General features: G+C 30.3%; 1 pseudogene across 1 annotated transcript in view; it reads right to left on the reverse strand.

The window, feature by feature from the left end:
• The window catches only part of LOC107441318 (eukaryotic translation initiation factor 4 gamma 3-like), a 32,872-nt pseudogene extending 14,929 nt beyond the window's left edge, over window positions 1–17,943 (reverse strand). Inside the window, exons 1-2 of the transcript XR_015433347.1 lie at window positions 17,705–17,943; window positions 7,775–7,813 (exon numbers count right to left, since the gene is read on the reverse strand). The product of XR_015433347.1 is annotated as a eukaryotic translation initiation factor 4 gamma 3-like (transcript). The remainder of the gene's footprint in view (window positions 1–7,774; window positions 7,814–17,704) is intronic.
• Between the last annotated feature and the right edge of the window lie 3,838 nt (window positions 17,944–21,781).

Raw genomic sequence — 21,781 nt, forward strand, 5'->3', positions numbered from 1 at the left:
TATAGTTTAGTGAAGATACTGTTATTTATGAAGAAATGGGCTATAAAATTTTAATGTAAATGTTACTTCACTTTGGCGACTGATTATAGGAGATGAATAGTAATATTTAAAATTTTCATTACGCTTACTGCATTGCTGATTTTAGTACAAGTAGAAAATAAAGATCTCTAATTCTAAAAAAAATGGTACTTATCCGGGTACTTTTCGATTAGCCAGGCTCAAGGAAATTTGAAAAGTTCATGGAAATATTTCTTAAATTTTTATTCCTTTTAATTTATTTTTATTTATTTTAATTTTTTTGATTTATTTAATTTTTATGTGCTTCTACATAAATAATACTAAAAGAAAACGAAAATTTTTTTAAAACTAAATTATTAAATCTTCTATGAAAAAAACGCGTTTAAAAGCAGCAGAAATGTTTTTCACAAAAAGGAAAAATGTAGCAATAAAGGAAACGAAGGAAATAAAAAGAAAAATATGACCACCAAAGCCGACGTCTTCAGGGGTACTGGCCGGGTAGCCATGAAACAAAACCTTTTCTATTGAGGAGGAGGCAAATGGCTAAAGTAACACCTTCAGTACCCCGAAGGTTTTGTATAGAAGTCCAGGAAAAAAACATGAAACACAAAGAACCAATTTAGAAAAGAAACTCAAACAAATTTATCAGAAAATGAAAAATAAAAACTCAAAACTCACTTTAACCAGGTCAAACATCGATTTCATAAGCACACTGAATGAAAAGGAAAAACTAAAACTAAGGAAAACAACGCCTTTTATTACATTGCGCAGATTGAGAAAAAAGAATTCAAGAAAAAGATACGTAACAAATTAATAGAATGCTCAACTGGGGCTACTCAGTTAAGACTTGAATTGCGCCCTGTTAAAAGAAGAAAATATAAAAAACTAGAATTCTTCAATCATTTTCTTAATTAAAAAGTTAACTTTACAAAAATTAAAAGGAAAATCATTATTACTCAAATTATTTAAAAAATTATTCACAATCATGTAGTGTGTTTTTTTTTTAAATTTACAATTTCAGAATATAAATAATGAATAATAATTGTGAAATTATAAATGGCTTAAGTTACACATTTTATAAAATATGTTTTGCGAACTAACAAATTCAATTGAGATTTTGATACAAAAAGCTCATTTCTTAAAAAAATATTAAAAGTATATTTTAAAAATTAACTCAAAACTCACTTTAACCAGGCTTGAAAATTATTAATGGTATCAAATTTGTCAGAAAACCCATTGTGTGAAAAAATGAAAACAAATATCAATAAAAGTTGTCGTATATTATTATTTCTTAAATAAATTTGAAATATTCAAAAAAAGAAGAAAAAAAAGGAAATCAGCTGAACATAAGATATACTTTGGAGTAAGAGGGAGGAAAATGGATGGAAGCAGAGTTCTCTAAAATAATTTTATTTAGTATTTCTGTATTGCTAAGTAAATAATGCATTGAATGACATTATAAAACTATTGTTCCATGTTTTACTGCTTCACAGCAATAAAGAAAATTAAGTGAAATTATATCACCAAATTATTCTGCTATTATTCAAATCTTCATCCTACTTACTCCAAAAATAAAAAGCAACGTAAGAAAATATCAGAAAATACAAAATCTAATATTATATAGCATGAAAACTAATGCATAATAATATTACGGCAAAAGCTAGATAATAATAGTTCGAAGCAGGCATGTAGGTAAGGGGGGTTCAAACACCTCTCATTGTACAATGCAATCTTTTTTTATATATATATATTTATACCATTGATAATTTTTCCTTAATTTTAGAGCAATGTTCTAAATATTTTACTGAAAAAAATGGAGAATTCCCATGGCATTTCAATTTGAGGATTTTATTAATCTTCAACATTTTCATGGTTTTCCTTTGCGTGCAACGCAAAATTTGATCATTTAAATTTCAATTTAATCTCGGTTAAAATTAATAATAGAAATGGTTAATATTAATTTTTAAATGAAATAAATTTTTAACCGGTTAAAATAAATTCTCGGTTAAAATAAATTTTTATAACTTTCATAAATATTGTTTTACACCGATACTTAAATTGCAAGTTACTTTAATTTTTTGGGTTGAGTAAAAAAATTACAAAAAATATGAAGAGCATCTTGTTATATTCTCAAAGATGACTGGCTGTCTGTCAAAAACGCTAAAAATTATTCATTATATATATAAAACAAATTCGATGCGAATTCTGCTCCCGTCTTGCGCCGACCATTGTGCTAACGTGAAATATCCTCAATGGTTGACTGATCATGGGTTAGATTTCCCTTGCAGTCAGGCTAACCGTGGGAGGTTCTCGTGGTCTTTCCCTCCATGTAACGCAAATGTGGGTTAGCTGCATCAAAAAGTCCATCACGAAGGCAAATTTCTCTCAATACTATACAGGAGTTCCCTTGTCTTCTGGATTGGAATAAAAATGACAAGGCTACGGAGTTGCACATTAGTAGTCCTATAGAAATGGGTTGGCTGTTCAACGACGGTTGTAAAATAAAATAAAATTTAAGCTCAAGAGAAAAGAAAGAGAAAGAAATAATCTCCGGCTCTGAACCACCGAGAAATAAGGCCGTTGAGATCTCCAAGGTCCTTTAACGACGTCACAAACAGTAGTTCTTAACTCATTAATCGACAATTTTAAATATTGAACAATAGCTTCGTTTGTCCGTCGTTTACGCTATTCTTTATATTATTGCTTAAATAATATTGTGTATATTGTATTTCAGTACCGAAATGTAAAAGAAGTAATTATAAAAATGGGCCTAATGTGTTTTTGATTACAAATTCCCCTATAAGGTAAATACAAAAATGGAACCATTCAATTAAACGCGACATTTATCAAGAAGCAACTAATATAGCAGAGATTAGCCATTCACAAAATGGGCCTTGTTTTGAATTACGTGGCTTCCTCACTTTTCAACTACAATAATCAAGAGTAATATTACACCCTTAACCTCTCTGATACTTTGGACACATCGGGCTGTTGCATGAATGCTTAACTTAATTATCCATTCTACCCATCCCACCTGTGGATAATAATATTGGGTCGGTAAGTTCCCATGCGTATACAGTGGAGCATCGTTTATACGACGATCACTTATACGACGTTTACATTTATACGACGTTTTAGTGTGGTCCCAAATCATTCCTATTCATTTTAATATAAAAATATATCGTTTATACGACGCACAGAATCGGTTATACGTCGGTTTTTAGATTTTGTTCACGTTTATATAATTTTTTATTTCTACTTGTGTATTTTAAAAAAGGGCGGAATTTGCCAACATGAATGATACAGAAAAGGGTGCCAACAAGAATGCTTGGATGTCGACCGTAATTTTTACTAGATGACTGAAAAAACTTGACAATGTTATGAAGAAGGAAAAACGAAAAATTTTGCTATTCATCGACCAATGTCCAGCGCACCCATCGATACTAATTATTTCGGAAAATGTAAAAGCTCCCTTTTTTCCTGCAAATTGCACAAGTGCGCTTCAGCCATTAGATTTGGCAGTGATTGGAAATCTAAAATTGCATCATAGAAAGCAGTAAGTTCAACTCGCTATTCAAAGCATTGTAGAGACTAATAGCAAGAAAATATAATTAAAGGTATCATACATTCAAATTGCTCACTGAATTTTTTTTTTCTTTGGTTACTTGTTTGTTCTGCTTTGTCTAATTTAGAAATTTATGTAAATCAACACGTTAAACATTAAAATTAACTGAAAACAGAGTTACTTTCAGTTTTAGAAGTTAAAATCGATTATACGACGTTATCGTTTATACGACGTTTTTCGGTGGTCCCTTCGGCGTCGTATAAACGATGCTCCACTGTATTTTTAAATTTTTAACGTTGTATATTTAATTAAAAGTTTGAGGCATAATGTCTCAGATCATTCGAAAGAGACTGATTTGTTTTCGAATGAATTTATGGTAATTTTCAGACCATTAAAATGGAATGGTCAGTTGAGAATTTTCAGCACTTCCTCCTTTTTGCTGCTAATTTTGATTCTGAGGGAATGGCCAGTTGAGAATTTTCAACACTTTCTCCTTTTTGCTGTTAATTTAGATTCTAAGGCAGCAAAAGCTACTCGAAACATTTGTGCTGTGTATAGATAGTGAGAAAAAGAGCCACTCGTGGTTTGAAAATTTAAATTTTGACCTCTCAGATGCCACTCGTTCTGTCCGTCTAATTGAGTTCAATGAAGGGTGATTAAACTTAGTTTTGCGTGAAAATTAGCATCAAATGAAACGGCAGAAAAAATATCCATATTTTAAACATTTCAAAAAAGGAATGGTGAAATTTTAATTACCAACTCAGTACAATTTAGGTAATAAAAAATAATTCCTGATTAGAAATTTGGAAACTACCTCACATTCTTCTTCTATTCACTGATTACATTTAAAGAATCGGAATAGTTTAGTTCTAAAAAAAATATTCTTGAAATCTTTTTATCTTGCGATTTCAGACCGGCTAAAATATATTAAGTCCTAACAATATGAATTAAACTTACATTTTTTACAAGAGTTTCAGCGCTACATGTTTCTAAGTAAAAATCGCATTTTTTTCGTTATTTAAAGCTCTAATCCCAGGAGTATTTAGTCACAAGATCTTCATATAAACTGCTAAGAATTTCCGTTACAGTTTTCTAATTTTTTTTTACAGTTTTAATTAAGGAAATAAGAATTTCAGTTAAGGAGTTAGTACTTTTATAAAGATCTGCGTTTGTCGAATAATCAAAAGCTTTAAAAGCTAATAAAAACTTTATCTCAATGGAAATTATTTGCTGTTTTAATAGAATTATCTTGTATTACAAGGATGAAAAAAAAATTGAGAAAACTTCATTAGAAGTGTTTTAGTCAGTAGAAAATTATCTTGGTAAAGACTGCTTATCAAAATTGCAGAGATTGCGTATCAAATTCATATAGCTGGAATATAACGCTCGTGTAAGAATGAAAATTAGGATTGCTATTAAATACAGGCTTTGAAAAGATCACCCCCTCAGCATTTGCAAAATTCGGAAGCAACAAAGGGAACCATTGGAGCAGTTAAATTAATTGTTTGAACTTTGTTCCACTGAACCTAGTCACAAAATTTTACTAAAAATGTTTCTGAAGTTTTTGAAAGTTTTTAAATTAAATTTTAAGTAACTTTATTGGTTCAAAAGAGCGCTTTTAATGAAGAATTAGATAAAATACCGTCATGTGGGGCTACTTTGTGCAGGATTTTGCAGTTTTTGAACTTTGACATGTAAAAAAACTATGTTAATTCAAACTTTAGTAAAATTTATCGATATTATATTCAATACTAGACTCAGACGAGTGAAATTGATCAATATTGTCATTATTTGTATGTAATATTTGCGAATAATAAGTCAAAACATACCTTGAACAAAGCTACTTTGTGCAGCGATAGGAATTCAGTTTAATAATCATGTTTTTAGTAAAATATTGATATAAAATTGTTAAAAAAGTTAATTGTTGATATTTTTAATAACAAAAACATCAAGATATGTAAAGATATTAGTTTGAAAATAATTTTCAGCGTTAAAAAACCATTTTTTATAAAGAATTTTTTCTTAATAAGAATGTTGATTTCAAAACATTTGAGTTTGAACAAAAGGAAACCATATGCATTTTTGAACATTGAAATAGATGAAATTTCAAAAATAATAATTATTACATATTCATTAACATTTATAATATTAATAAATTTGAACATCACATGCTTGAATGAACATGACAGAATTTGTTCTTCAGTTTCTGTCAAAATCACCTGATGTCCTATAAAATATATTTTTATGTGTTAAATCGTTTGATTAATTCATTGAAAAATCTTTGTAGAAGAAAAATAATAGTTTGCCAGCACGTTTCACGTGTTTCTTATGAATTTTATTAGAGATAGTATTTCTGTGGATTTTGTACTTCCGAGAAGCGTTAAAAAACATGTAAAAACATTCTGCAATCGACATACCACCAGCAACTGCTTGCAAACATTGTTGCAGCTTTTCTAAAGAGTAATAACGGTAGTTTCGCGCTCCATGTATTTTTTTTATAGCGTGTGACCATTTTTCGGTCGAAAAAAAATGAATGAAACTTTGCACAAAGTCGCCCCACAGTGCATTTTTTTTCATTTTCCGTTAATTTGTTATTAATTTTCAAAATCCTTTAACGCTAACATAATATAATTGTTTATTAATATATAAATAAAAAAATTTGCACTTACGACAATTGTTTTATCAACGTCCTTGCATTTCACAGCTAAAGTTTCGACGCACGACGTTCTCGGAAAGTTGTTAACATTGGATAAACAAAACACACTCTGAGATTGTTTTAAAATTCGAAAAAATTTTTGTACTAATAGAGGAGACTTCTATCTTCAAATTCCTCACATTTTTAAATTGAAAAAAACATAATACTGAATAGCAGCACTTGAAAAGTGCCAAATTCGAATTTGCACAAAGTAGCCCCCGCTGCACAAAGTAGCCCCACATGACGGTAACTGAATTTAGTTTGTTAACCTACTAATACACAATGAGAAAAATTCTTTAACCTTTGACGTAGATGATTTCCATTTTACATATTTTTGACACTTTAATTATATTTTCGTATATATAATCAGTCTAATAGTTACTAAAAAATCTGAAATAACCTGAAATCTCTTAATACTGAAATATATAATTAAAAAGGTAGTTTTAATTTTTTTTTATTTATAGTCAAAAATTTAATAATTGATTTTGTAAATAAAGGAAATTTCAATGATGAGTTTCTTATTAGAAATTAATGAGATCTAAGTGTAAATTTAGAAGTGAGAAACGTTACAAAAATTTTACCTTTAGAGCAGAAAAAAGCATTGACATTCTCTATTTCATAACCATGAATTATCAAAATGCTAAATAAATAATTTTCACTTGTTTTGACATTTGTACTTATTAATGAAAAAGTACGAAATGTTTAATAAAAATTCTGCGTCAAAGAGTTAAGAATACTTTTTTTAACTTTATTGGAAGTTTGTACACTTTAGTCAGTCGAAAATGTCTTGGTCGAGGTTGCTTATCAAAGTGGAGAATTCATATAGCTAGATTATTACGTTCGTGTACTATAGAAAATTAAGATTGAGATTTAATAATGGTTCTGAAAAGGTCTCTTCTCTGCCCTTCAGCATTTGGAAAATTAGAATTCTGAAGAAACTAATTAAACCACTTGAACAGTTTATTTCATTCAGCAAATTTTGTTCTATTTAATATATTCATAAAATTTAACTAAATTTTTTGGAAGTTTTTAATTTTGAAAGTTTTGAAAATGATTTAAAATTAAGAAACTTTATTAGTCTAATCTTTAAATACAAAAACTTTTCAATTTTGGTAACTAGATTCAAGATCACTTTCAATAAATTAAAAAAATTTGATAAAATAACTGAATTTAGTTTGCTAACCTATTAATACACAATGAGAATTTTTTTTTTAACCTTTGACGCAGATGGGACACCGGTATCAATTTTATATATTTTTAAAACTCTCTAATTGCAAGTAAATATAAGTTTTGGTATTTTTAATTCTAAAAGTAGTTTAATAGTTACTAAAAAATCGGTTAGATTATCGGTACTTAATACTGAAATATAAAATCCTGAATAGAAACATTTTCAGTCATATTTCAAAAATTTGGTTTTGTAAATTACAATGATGAATAACTGTTTCTTAGATCTCACTGCAAATAAGAGTAAATAATGGAAGTGAGGAAAATCTTACCTTTAGAGGAGAGGTGCTGTTGTCATTCTGTATTTTATACTGAAAAATTATCAAGATGCTTAATGTATTTTCATTAGTTTTGAACTTGATACAATAATTAGAAAGTGCGAAATATATATGATAAAAACATAATGGTCTGATACAGTTTTCCATTGTTGTCGGTGCATTTTAATTGGTATCTTGGGATATTCATGCACTTTTAGATGCACCGTGATAATTTTTTTTAAATTTTTTTTCCGCATATGCGCTATATAAAGCAACTACTTCAATTACTCTTATTTGGCCTCAGTTTTTATTATTATTTTTTTAAATTTTAAAGCAATAATTTCGTTATTAGTTTAAAATTGATTCAAACGCTTTGTTTAATTTTTTTTAAATATTTAAGCTATAGCAAAAGTGGCACTAGACCTAGTATATATTTCGGAGATTTACCAAAGATTTAGTCATACTAGGTCTGGTTAAGTGCCATTGCCCGGTATACCCTACACTGATGTTTTTTTTAAGGTCAAGTGCCACTGCCCGGTATACCCTACACTGATGCTTTTTTAAGGTCAAGTGCCATTGCCCGGTATACCCTACACTGATGCTTTTTTAAGGTCAAGTGCCATTGCCCGGTATACCCTACACAGACGTTTTTGAAGGTCAAGTGCCACCACCCGGTATACATTTGCCCGGTATGCCCTACACTGGCGTGTTTTTAAAGTCAAGTGCTATTGCCCTGTATATATTTGCCCGACACTCCAAACGCTGATGTTTGTTCTAATCTATCGTTAGTAAGTATTAAAATATCGAATAAATGTAATTATATCCACGCATAAATTAATATCAAATCGGATGTAATAAATATTTCGGACATTCACCAAAGCGATTAGATGCAATTGAGTTTTTCCACTAGATTAAATTTTGGAATGCAACTTTAGATACATCTGGCACTACCTTTTACTTTCAGTTGAAGTTATAAGGTTGGGAAAAATTTAAACTGTTTATTTATAACTTTCAGAAGAGGAAACAGTTAAAAAAGTAAATTTAAAAGAAAAATTTCCGCTACATTTTTTTTCTAAGAATGGATATTTTTTCACCATTAGTCTGGCGTATATTAATATCCTGAAGACTTAGTGCTACTTAGTGTTTAGAGCAAAAAATAGATAACGTTCGATTTTTGAAAACACGATCAGTATAGCGTCTGAAGATATCGGGGAATTCTTGCGTTCGAAAATTTATTGTTGTATCCGATTTATTCTGTTTAGAGTCAAAGCTGAACGAGTACATATCAGAAGTGAATAACTAGTTTCAAATTCTTACAGCGAGACACTGCCGTTAAAGATTTCCACACAGCACAAGGATACTGATCCACTGCAGAAGCGCACATCTGTGAATCGAGAAGTTCCGAAACGGCTGGACGAGTATGAAACATGACGAGAAAGCAGAACGACCGTCTACCACTTCCACGTCATATTCCACACTCGTCCAGAACACTCCGAAGTTTCCGATTCAGACTGGTGCACTAATGCAGCAGATCGATATCCCTTAATTGCGTAGATCTACTATATCAACGACTATAATCGTGCTAATACTGGCTGCACTTCATTCAGCCGTCTCTCAATCGAAGTCTATTAACATATACGTGCCACCAGATTTAAGTTTTGTTATCGACAACTACGTAATGCTCCACTTACAATTTCGACGTATAATCTCAAAATTAACCCAGGCGGATCAGATTTTTATGGAGCTCTTCCAATGGCATTACCATGTTAATTTGGTTTCTACGCGGTTCTTTGTTTGCTTTGGATTAAGTGTAGGAACAACTTTAAAAATAGTACAGCTTAAAAGAACAGAATTTCACAGAAATTGTATTTCATAGACAACTTAACTAAATATAGATCAAAACTATTAGGGATTCCAAAATTAGTTGAACGTTTTGTATTATAATACCTTGATTTCGCATTATCTATAACATTTTATTGCATTTATATTTGAATAGAATATTTATCGCCCGTTTTAACAATGATCCGCTTAGGATAGAACGCAAATAAATTTGAAGATTAAAAAATCATTTTTTGGAATTCGCAAATCTACATTTCATACAATACTTTAGAATACAAGTTTTAATGATTCAACAAGCTTGTTGTTATACATGTCATTTCTTAAAAAAAGTATTTAACTTAATCGCAACTTACTTATATATAGATACTCATTTGAGTATCTATATATTTACGTAAAACCAAACTCAGATTTTTTAAAACTTAAATTTGCAACATTTAATTTATACGTGAGTACGTTGAATCTATTATTTTTTAAAACCCGTGAACTATTACACATACTAAATACCCATTTCATTTTATTAGAAACATATGCACGTTCGAAGATTTAAATCATCTCATTAAAAATATATTCTAAAATTGTAATAAACTATCTTTAATTTGGAAAGGTTCGAATAAATGTGGTAGTAATACAAAGTTAAAACATTCACAACTCCAATGGTTTTAAATTTACGAACGGATTCAAATCCAATTTTGATGCAATTTTAAATTCATGTTCCAATTTTGTCATCTAACTTATATTTAAACTTTATTTAGAAGTAAATCCTATAATTTGTACCTTTAAGGACGTTATGATTTATGCACCTATTATTAAATTATTAAAACAGTTATTAGTTATCAAATTGCTAAAACAAATATTCTTTATCAAGTTATGGAATATTCTGTAATTATTAATTTGTGTACTAACCTTTCTTAACTAAGCTCTACCATTAATGCTTTGAAAACTAATTTATGTCAAGTTAAGGATCCAGTATAGTTATATATAAAGTTCCTCATACCGTTATGCCTAGCAGCTAGCATACATTGTTCTTTAACAGCTTACAAGTTTTAAAGCACGCCGAATACTTTCCATGATGTTTAAAACCAGGGCCGAATAGCGGTTCATGCAGTGGATGGACGGCTCCCTATGTGAAACGTGGTTAACCTATAATTTTGAGTCATACTTTGTCAAAAACAATTTATGATGAAACTAGTTTAAAATTAAAGAACGTTTTTGAAGTCTACCCGTATTACAGCTGGAATTCAGCCAGCGCGGTGAGTTGAACTGCAATAACGAAACTTTGGATTTTTATATTAGCTTTGACGACAAAAATAGCAAAATGAATAGTGGCTGCCAAAGCGGGAATTAAAACTAAAGTTTTAATTTGTCAACAATTACTATTATCCTCAACTATCCCGAATTCACGTTTATCCAGCTTACATAAATAAATCGTTCAGTTTAACAGCGGTAGTAGCCGGTCAGTAAAAATCATTAGCAGAAATTCAACGGACTTTTAGGCTTAATACGCAATATAAGAACACTTTTCTTGCAGCAATGTGTACTAGTGAACCGAGAAGTCCCGAAACGGCTTAACGAGTGTGAAACACAACAAAGAAGCAGAACGCCCGCCTACCACCTCTTCGCAGGCTTCATACTTGTCCAGATGTTACGGGACTTTCCGCTTCAATTATACACACTTTCTGTTGCAGAACAATGTCCCAATATTGCGCAGAAAATGTAACTAAACGCAATATCAGCATAGTCATTTGACTAAAGTCTGCGAGAGCCTTTGCGTTTAGAGAACTGAAATTAAGAAATATGTAAACGATATATTGGCTTATATGCTCGAGTCGAAACTACACTTCGCGTCAAACTAAAATTTACTACCTAATTAAATTTATGCACTAAATGTATCTCGATTTTATCATTTACAGATTTATCATATCGAGATTTCATCATATACCACGATTTTATCACCTGATATTCAATTTTGTATTGCAATGCTCTGCCAACTCGCTAAATTCTGAATTAAAAGTCCTCTACGTCACTTCGTCGACCTAAAATATTACTTAAGCAGGCCTGTCAGGCCTACGGATATTATATGATGAATTTAATATTTGGAGCCGTGCATCCACAATGCGAATTTTTATCGGTTGTTCTAAGAAACTCTGCATAAGAGTTAATCCGGGAAAAATTTCAACCATACGACTTTTTAATACGTTTTTATGATTGATCAAATTTTACAACCTATTAACTTTCTTTCCTGAACTGCGCATAAGTGATCATCATTTAACAAATCACTTTTAAGTATTGACTAATTCAACATTTAATGAAAGAAATAAAATTTCAAACGTTATCCTTTATGTTTTATTCTTCAGAAATCTCAAAATAAGGAAACATAATTCAGAAATGTGTCCAAGAATGGACAATTACAAGACAATGCACATAAAAAAGGTGCATAAACTAAAGATACGAGTCCGTTTCAGGGTATTTATTGTTTATGTTTAATAGAGATCTTCAAAATGAAAGCTAAAATGTTTAATCTGTGTTTAGTACTTTTTTAATTTTAGCTTCCTTTGGTGTAAGGAGCATAAGCCACCCAGTCATAATTCCTATCAATTAATTAATTGAATTAATCTCCCTTAATTAAGGGAGATTAATTCCTATCAATTTGATACCGTGTGTGTTTACCAAAGGCAGTGTTTCCCAAACTTATGACTTTTGCATACCCTTTCTAAATTTTTCGTAACGCTATGTACCCTAATAAAAAAATTTATGTACTTTTTATTATAAAAAAATTTGCACAAAAGTTAAAAATTACAACTGCCTTTTGACAATACTAATTATTAACTGTTAACTCAGCAAAAAATAACCAATAGAAAAATACTTAATTTTAAATTTTCATGTAGAGCTTTGTTTTTAAATAAAATTTTTGGAAATTTTCTTTTGTTGTACGATATTCGCATAAGAACGCGTACCCCCGCTAAACTGTTCCCGTACCCCTGGGGGTACGCGTACCACACTTTGGGAAACACTGCATTAAGGTAACACTAAATTTGTGTTATTTTATGTACTGGTTTCCCGGTTTCTAAGCATCTCGTTACCTCAAGGAGTTTCGAAATTTTAAAATGTTGATTTAATAAAGACCGGTTTTTACCTGCGTGCTGGAATTTTTTTAAGGATTAAAACAAGTTTAAGAGTTTATTTAAATATTAGCCTGCAAATTTGAGATCGTGCATGCATTTAACTCTCTTCTTTTAAGCTTTTCTCAATAAAATACGAACCCTAACCGAAAGTAAAATTGTCCATTTATTTTCCGATCCCGTTTCCACGTAGTATGCCAGTCACGCGATCGGAGATGTGTTTTTAATGGAATGTTATGTCTTTTGGGTAGCACACGCAGAACAAATTATCTTACAATTATTTAATTAAAGTGAAAATGAAATTTTATCCTGAGCAAGAGCAAGAATGATTCTTTTTTAATTACACTTTTCTATCTAAAAGAAGGTTAATTTTGATTTCTTTTTGTCAAATATGCCCTCAAATACTATGGAGATAAAAGTATTAAAACCTGTTTTTTACCGAAATATTTCATTGGTAAAAGGGGATGAGTTCCTGACTAAATTATTAGACGCACTATAAGATTCTATGTAAAATCTTAATTATCAGATGATACTCTATACAGCTTTATTGTTTTTACGTGACTGAAACCGGTTTGCACTTGTTTACGTTCGTGTATCAATTGGTTAACATTGTAATCCGTTAAAAGCACACACAAATTGGAAGTATATAAGAAATCTCCTTAATAAAAACCCATTAAAAGTATGCTTAAATATAAAAATATTGCCTATAAAGTCGTGCAAAACATGCAAAGTATTAAAACACTACAGTGCGTCTACTAATTTGGTCCAATTATTATAATATATTACTATAATACCTAATATATTAAATATTCTATATTTATATAATTCATCGTCTATTGTATCGAATCATCGAATTTACATTATATATCATCTAATTCAACCATTTGATACATGAACGTAAACTAGTGCAAACCGGTTTCAGTCGCATTAAAATAATAAAACTATATAGTATCAACTGATAACAAAGATTTTAACTAAAATCGAAAAGTGAAGAGCAGAACTAGAAAAATAAAGGTAGCAGAGAAATACGAATCGAAATAGGATGCATTTCCAAGCACTATGGAGGAGTGGTACAAACTTCAACTAAGGAATCATATAATGAGTTTCTCCTCATGCATAGTGCATGAAGAATGCATTCTCTTGGACACCACGGTTTTTCCAGTTAAATTTTTTACCTTTATTTTATTTTGTTGGCCTTATAGTGTTTTTTCAAGCTGTTTGATTTTCCTTATTCACTTCTGGTGAGTTTTGAGTGTTTTTTCTATCTTTAATTATGAAGCAATGCATCAGAATTATTCATGTCGCCAAACAGTTATTTTCTGAAAAATGTTTTCGTTTCTTCAAATATTAATTAGCTATCCTACTGTGTATAATTTTTGGCTTCAGTTCAATTTTAACAAAAGTTCTTGAAATTTTATTAATGACGTCGATTACGAGACACTCCTAATGAAAAGTATCCGCTCATCTGAGATTTAATTTCATTCTGAAATAATCTGTGTTTCAAATTATGTTTCATACTTCATCATTAAAACTCTCGCTAACTGTAATCTAATTAATCCTTGGTTTTATGGAACTAAGCACTAAACCCCGTTTATCTCCTCACTTTTTCTACATTGTGACTAAACTCATTTACACTTGCTATCCACACAACCTATACATTAGAGCTGTTATTTCAAATGTGCGAATTTAACAGAGCCCAATTCTAATTTTAACTAGACTCCGACTTAGACTAAATTTTCATGATTTGATTTTAGTAACTTGATTTTTTTTTAAATAACGAAAAATAAATAAATAATATTATGTTAATTTAAGCATACAGAAACGCTGTTGTTGTTGCAGCAAGGATTACCTTTAACGAGGGCTTAGTAGCAGAGCCTGACTCAGGCATACGGGCAGTTGCCCCGGACTCCACATCGAATAGAAAGTTTATTTTAGGTTTCCTTCTTTAATGAACTTTTTTTTAAACAAAATATCAGTACAGTGTAAAATCTGTCGGTTTTATGTTAGCCTCTTCATGAATCTATCGTATGAACACAAAAATCTATTTTTCGTAAAACCATGGCTTTCTAGTGCGGAATTTAGGTAAATTTCTCAATTACGATGGACAAATTTGGCCAATCAAAAGGCTGCATTTTCATGTATCACAAAATGCGATATGTTTCTGATTGGCTTAATTGAGCCATCGTCATTTAGCTGAATTAATTCAATTTAGCTGAATTTCGCCCTAATGTCAGCAAGGATATGAATTTTTCGAAGCTAGATGACAAAGTAAACAATCAGAAAACTGCATTCGGCATGATGAACATAGAATTGTCAGAAAATCAATAAAATGAACAGAACGATATTTCGTCTGCCCATTAGAAGGGGGGACTTAATAGCTTTTTTAAAATTTTAGTCTATTTTCTTGCTGTATATGTATAATGAGGTGAGAATTTAAATACCTCCATAAAGTTCGGTTTTTCATTATTGAAGTAGTGAAACAGAAAAGGACCCTCAAAGAAGTTTTTGCCCCAGGCCCCAATTAGGCTAAGTCGGGCACTACTTAGTAAGCAATGAGCAGATTATCTAGGATGTCTAGGTCAGCTGTTCCCATTTCTTTCAGATATGGAGCCCTAAACGATCAAACTTCTTTAGCGAAACCCTGACATTTAAATAAAGTTCATTGACGTGTATGAAAGGTAGACAATCCGTAGAAAAACTGATTTCTACACTTTAGCGACAACCTATGTCCAAATATCTCCTGACGTGAAGATACGTCAGGGATTATTCATGAAATGAGTGAAACTATTCAAAACGAAATGATACATTAAAGTTAAAAAAAAAAGTTTGAGACCGAAGTTGTAATGTTAAGTGATCAAAATGATTAATAAAATTTTTTATCAGAATCGGGAACTAAATAAGTGGAACCAAATCTCTGTTAATGCAATAAAAGAATTTTGACACTTTTAATAAAATAATTTTCAATTTTGATGCAACAATGTTTTTCGCTATTAAACTAAAAGAATTACGCAATAATGACTGGGATTAGTGAGAAAAGAGAGCAGAGACCGGAACTCCCTCGTAAAGAATAAAATGAAAAAGAACATATAATAATCTCAAATATTTATTAAAGCTTCTATTATTAAGTGAATTCGACGCTTTGAATTTTCCCTTGTATGTTATTTAAAAATTCCGTGTTTGTTTAGTTTTTTACAACTTTTTTTTTAAAAGAAAATGTGATATCCGTTTTCCTTTATTGATAGCTATCTTCATTTCTTAACTTATAAACTATTTCTATACTCGTAAAATAACTTTATTTACGTATTTCATATTTATAAATTATCTTTATGTATGTACTATCTTTATTTTTATGCTTATAAGCTATTTTTATTTATGTATTTTAGACACTGCTAAACAAAATACAGTAAAAACTATCAAAATATTGTAAAATTTACAGCGTTTCTGGTTCTATAGGAATACCAACAAAAATCAAGGTACGTTTTGTCAAAGTGGTTTGGTAATAATTTTGGTAAAGTTGACAATAAAGTATTGTTTTATAACATGCGTTAAAATATAGTAAACGTAGAAAATCTTGGTTTTCATGATACCTTACAGCAAGACATAAAAACCATTTATTTGGTTAAATTTACTTTTAAGTTTTGTATTTCTTTTATTAAATATGTGGTAATAGGAACTATAATTTTGAAATCCAGTATTTCCAGAAATGAGAACATGATCGGTAAAATATTACCAAATGAATGGTTTGGGTACCGTTTATTTTGATTTTATTAACCGGAATTAAGTTTTTTATTATTATTATCAGAAATGTCTATCTTACACTGCGGTTATTTTACTTGAATTTTTTTCTCCGTATACTTATTTGTCTTTATTATAAATTAACTTTATATACTTCACACTTACAAACTATCTATATTTTTTACTTATAAAGCAATCATATTTATGCCTGTTTTATAAAGAATAAAAGTTTTACATAAAAGAAAAATAAATAATAATGAAATAGACATTCAGTATTAACATGCGTATGATCTAAATTAGGTATGCCTGTGAAAAAGTGTACTTGTATACTACACAAAGTATCTTTATTTTCATCAGATACCATTAAAAAAAACGTATTTTATAACCCCTTAAGCTTTCGTCTCGAAACATAGTCCATACGATCACATAGAAACGAATATAAATTTCGTTCTTTTTTACAAAACAAAGTTTAGAAAAGGGAGGAAAAAGGATAGAAAGAATACTTTAGCTCATTTTTAAACTCTAAAAAGAAATAAAGTACATAGTACTTTAGATAAAAAAAAAATTTCATTTTAGTGGTAATTTACTTTACAAAAATATATATATATTTTACTAGTGATATTTCAAATTATTTCTTTAAAATATTTATTATCCTTTTCTAGTAATCTTTTATTTACATAATTTTTTTATAAACACTTATTTATAATATGCATAATTGTACATTTTTATTAAAATTGTGAATATTGCGAGCATTGCATAATTTTTCAGCTTTCTTATTTAAAAATTCTACCATATGATAACAAATAAAAAATCGTGCATATACTCCAAAGTAACATTATTATTAAAAAAAAATTCTTCATTTCATTTAAAAATTCTAAAATAAATAAACTGATACAAGACTTGGCAAACAATCAAAAAAAAGTTTTTAAAAAAACTAATGGATTTTATTTAATTAAGCAAAGTATATTTATTTTTGATAAAGAATATTTTTTTTTTATTTACTACATTTTGAAGTATTTATTTTCTGCATGTATGATTTGCTTAAAACCTTTTTATTTAAAATTATTTATTCATAAATACATAATTTCCTGAAATATGCAAAATTATTTATTTAATAGTAAATGCTTTCGATAAAGAACAATTGCAGCCTTCGACTAACTGTAAAAATGAGCCATTTTGTACCCCCAAACGGGTACAAAGGACACTTAAAAAAGTGACACATTAAAAAAAAAAAAAAAAAAAAATGACTCACCAAAGTGTGGAATAAAAGATGCGACATAATCCTCGGGATGAACATCTCTCTGATGCAGATGGCGAAAATAAAATCCTGCCTCTTATAGTCCAGTCCAGCAGCGCCCTCTGGGATCATCTCTGACCGCGAATCATCCATGCCTTTCCACTTGTCATCACATCGGAAATGAGTACACAAAAAAGAAGAAAACATTTAAATGGTTTCTTTTGACAAAAAAGAAAAAAAATACATCCTTACAAATTTATTTGAAACAGCATAGCGAATAAAATTTTTACTAACGTAAAATACTGAAAAATGATTAAATAAAATGGAAAATTTTAGAAATTTTAGTTTTCAAGTAAATTCAGAATAAAATATATATATTTTTTCATATGTTTTAATTACTTTTTTTTTTGTATTTATTTATTTAAAATTGTTCCATTTATTTATTTCCATTTGTTTTGTTACGCATTTAATTATTTTTGTCAGATCTAAAATAAAAAAGTGTTTATTAATGTTATGTGTAATATTAATAATGAGGTTGCGGGTTCAAATCCAGCTCATGTCATGGATGTTTCTCTCTATGTGTTTGTTTTCTGCTGTGTGGTGTGTGGAATGTGGTTCACCCTATAAACTGGTATTTGTGGCGTGGGTAATGTTTCGTGACTTAGTTTCACAGGTGCCCACTGGGTAACGTTAAATGAGCAACACTTCCGGCATCTTCAGAGGGTAATAACGAAAGTTCGGAACCTACTTTTTAAAAAAAAGAAAGTAAATATTAGTAACGATAAAATAAAATAAAAATTTCAAAAGCTTCGCTTTTAAATTATAAAAAATGCATTAAATGTAATTAAAGTAATTTTTGTACTTATTAAGAGAAAGCTCAAAAAAGGAGTTATCCACAATCGATAAGGAGTTATCAATAAGGAGTTATCCACAAATTTCATGTCGTACTATTAAACAAGATTTATTAAAAATGAGATCGACTGGAGCTGTGGGGATATTCCCCCGATAAAAGTAGGTTTTCGTTTGCATGTTTTTCTTTCTCTATACCCATAGATCAAAGTTTAGTTTCCGGACGATTATTGTAAGGTATTATTATTTGTTATTAAATTTCATCTTAATGATAAAGAATAACATAGGTGAAAAACCACTGATCGTTTTGAGTTTTCGTTTAAAAAGTCCAAAAATTACTTAGAAAATTGCTTTAAACTTTTTAAATTATTGAGATATTCAAATAAATTTTTTTATTATTTGTCAGATACGATTCAGAACAAAATGATGAAAACACTTTTTAAAAAACTTTCCCCGTATACGCAGTATAAAATAACTAACTTAAATACTCATAAATTGCGCAATTTTTAACGACTTTTTTTAAAACTTTAAATAGACAATTTTGTAATTAATGTTAAATTTCTCCAAAACTTTTGTTCAATTCCATTGAACATGTATAAACTTATAACGAAAAAACGTAATACAAAAGAATTATCTTTTTATAAAAATGTTCATATCTTCATAAATATTTACTCTAGTTTTACAAAACTTTATGCACATATTAAAAATAACAACTAAAGTAATCGATACAAGCTACAAACTTATTGGTGGATTTTCTGGCATAGGGTGTTCAAAAATACTTGCTTTCTTTCGTAATTTATTGTAGATTTTCAAACCTCTGAAAGCTTTAAATTTTATTAAATATGAAAAATTTCATGAGTATAAAAATCTCATAAGTATGATACTTAAACATCTCTAAAGTTACAAAATAATCCTTTAAATATTTCTTGAGAAATTTTAAAAAAAATTGCAAAAACTGAAAATGTCTATTCCAATATTTCAAGAGCAGTGTATTTCTAATACCTTAGGAAATTTCTTAAATATATCCATATACAAAGATTCAATTGATGCTGTTTCAACAAATACTCCAAAACACCAAAACAATTTATAATTGGTATTTTACTGCTTTTAAAATGAAACAGGAGAATTAAATAGGTTTGGAAAAAAACAGCCAGCGGTTCTCAGAAAAAGGTGCTCATCATTTTCGAATGAAAGGAACAAAATAGACAGAAATATCGTTATTATACCTAATGAAGTACGTCAATTATCAAAGACACGCCAGATGTAAATAAGGTCCATTGCCAGGCTTTCAATTTTAATTGATGCTTGAGAAATAAAAGTGTGTGTTTTATATTTAGAATAAAAAAAGACGTAGCGACAGGTGACGGAGTTTCTCACTCAATTTATTAAAGAGGAAACCAATGTTCTCGTTTCCCTTTCAAAAAACCAGCGTAATTTTGAAAATTTAAAAATATATCGACAATATACTGCATAAATTTTCAAGCAATTATTTAAATTTTCTGCAATGCGTTGTGATTTTCCGGTGTATATCTTTGTTTTCTAACTGTCTATATTTATTTTTTAAATGTATAAAAATTTATTCTTCAAAATAAGTATTTAAGTATTGCATTATTTAAAGGAAATTTAGACTGAATGTCCTAAAATGTTAAATTAAAATCGCGAATTGCTTTTTTTGTAATTCAATCCATTAAAAAATTTCAATTAAAATGTTAAACTTTCGGATAAGTTCAACTTTTTAAGTTAAAATATGAATGACTGACGGAAACTGCTAATGATATAAATAAAGAATAAAAATATTTTAAAAAATTCGTAAATTTTAAAAATCAATATTTTTTTAAAAATTGGGATCGCCTTTCGGCGATCACAGATTATCCAGTGGCAGAAAGGTTGTTGTCTAATTTTTTTCCCGTCTACGTTCTTTGGCTTTAGAAACCACATGCTTCCAAAAAAAAAACACTTGCCTCAAAAATTTATGATTGAGCCGTGGTGGCTCAGGGGATAGAGCCCTCCCAATGAGGTGATGATTCGATGATTCGATTCCCACTAATGGTTGGTGGATACGAGTTCCGGCCCGGCTCGCACCGATCACAGTGCTAATGTAATATATCCCGAGTGGTAGAGATATTATGGGTTTTAGTTCCCTTGTCGTTAGGCAAACCGTGGGAGGTTTTCCTAGTTTCCCTTTCTATGTAACGAAATTACGGGTTAGCTCCATCAAGAAGTCCTCCACTAACGCAAACTCCTCCCAACAATTGATCCAGGAGTTCCCTTGTCTTCTGGATCTTCCTTTGTTATCTTTCACGCCTGAATGATTTTCGCCTTAACCCTCTATATCAACAATTACTGATTGACTGAGTAGCAGTGTTGAATAAATTTGAAGAAATCTAAATGAATCTGTAATATGATCGGTGAGCTATGTTTAAAAGATCGTTTAACATCTTGATTTTCAAAGTGTCGTTCATGTCATTTTGTTGGTGCGTTTAGTTTCCCCAATATAAACTCATGTTTGTGAAAATTGCAACACCATGAAAGACTTACGCGAGTGAGCTGAAATTTTCAGGAAATGCAATGTAGAGCATGATATGTAAATGATTAGAATTTCAGACTCGTAGCGCATGCGCATGCTGAGCAGCACCCTCTGAACGGCGGATAGATTCGAATAAATAGACGGCTATAGCCAAGCGAGTATGGTTATCGGTGGTTATCTGCTAGTGGTAAACGTTAGCTTAGTCATTACTTATGCCTATTCGACGAAAGAGAGCGAGATTTCAACAACTTACGGAGTTTAAACGGGGGAGAATCATCGGCCTTCGTTAAGCTGGATTATCTTATCGTGCAGTAGCCGCTCGTGTGCAGCGTAACAGCAGCACAGTGATGCGTGTTTGAAAGCAGTGGATGGACGAGTGTCGGACAACTCGGAAATGCGGGAGTGGACCCCGAAATGTCACGTCAGCTCGCGATGATAGACACCTGTTCGGCGTTGCGCTAACGGACCGTACGGCTCCCTCTAGACTACTGGCAGCACGGTGGTCAGTAGCTACAGGTGTTTCATTGTGTGCCTTATTAATTCGTAGACGTCTGCTGCAGCGTGGACTGCGCGCAAAGACTCCTTTATACAGGATCCCCCTCACACTAAACCTTCGCAGCCTGCGTCTGCAATGGGCCAACCAGCATAAGGACTGGCTTGCTGATTGGCAGCGTGTCGTGTTTTCTGACGAATCTTGCTTCAATTTGTGGTACCAT

The sequence above is a fragment of the Parasteatoda tepidariorum genome, chromosome 4 (genome assembly GCF_982258835.1).
Source record: "Parasteatoda tepidariorum strain Cologne lab strain chromosome 4, Ptep-v5.0, whole genome shotgun sequence".
Taxonomy (NCBI): Eukaryota; Metazoa; Arthropoda; class Arachnida; order Araneae; family Theridiidae; genus Parasteatoda; species Parasteatoda tepidariorum.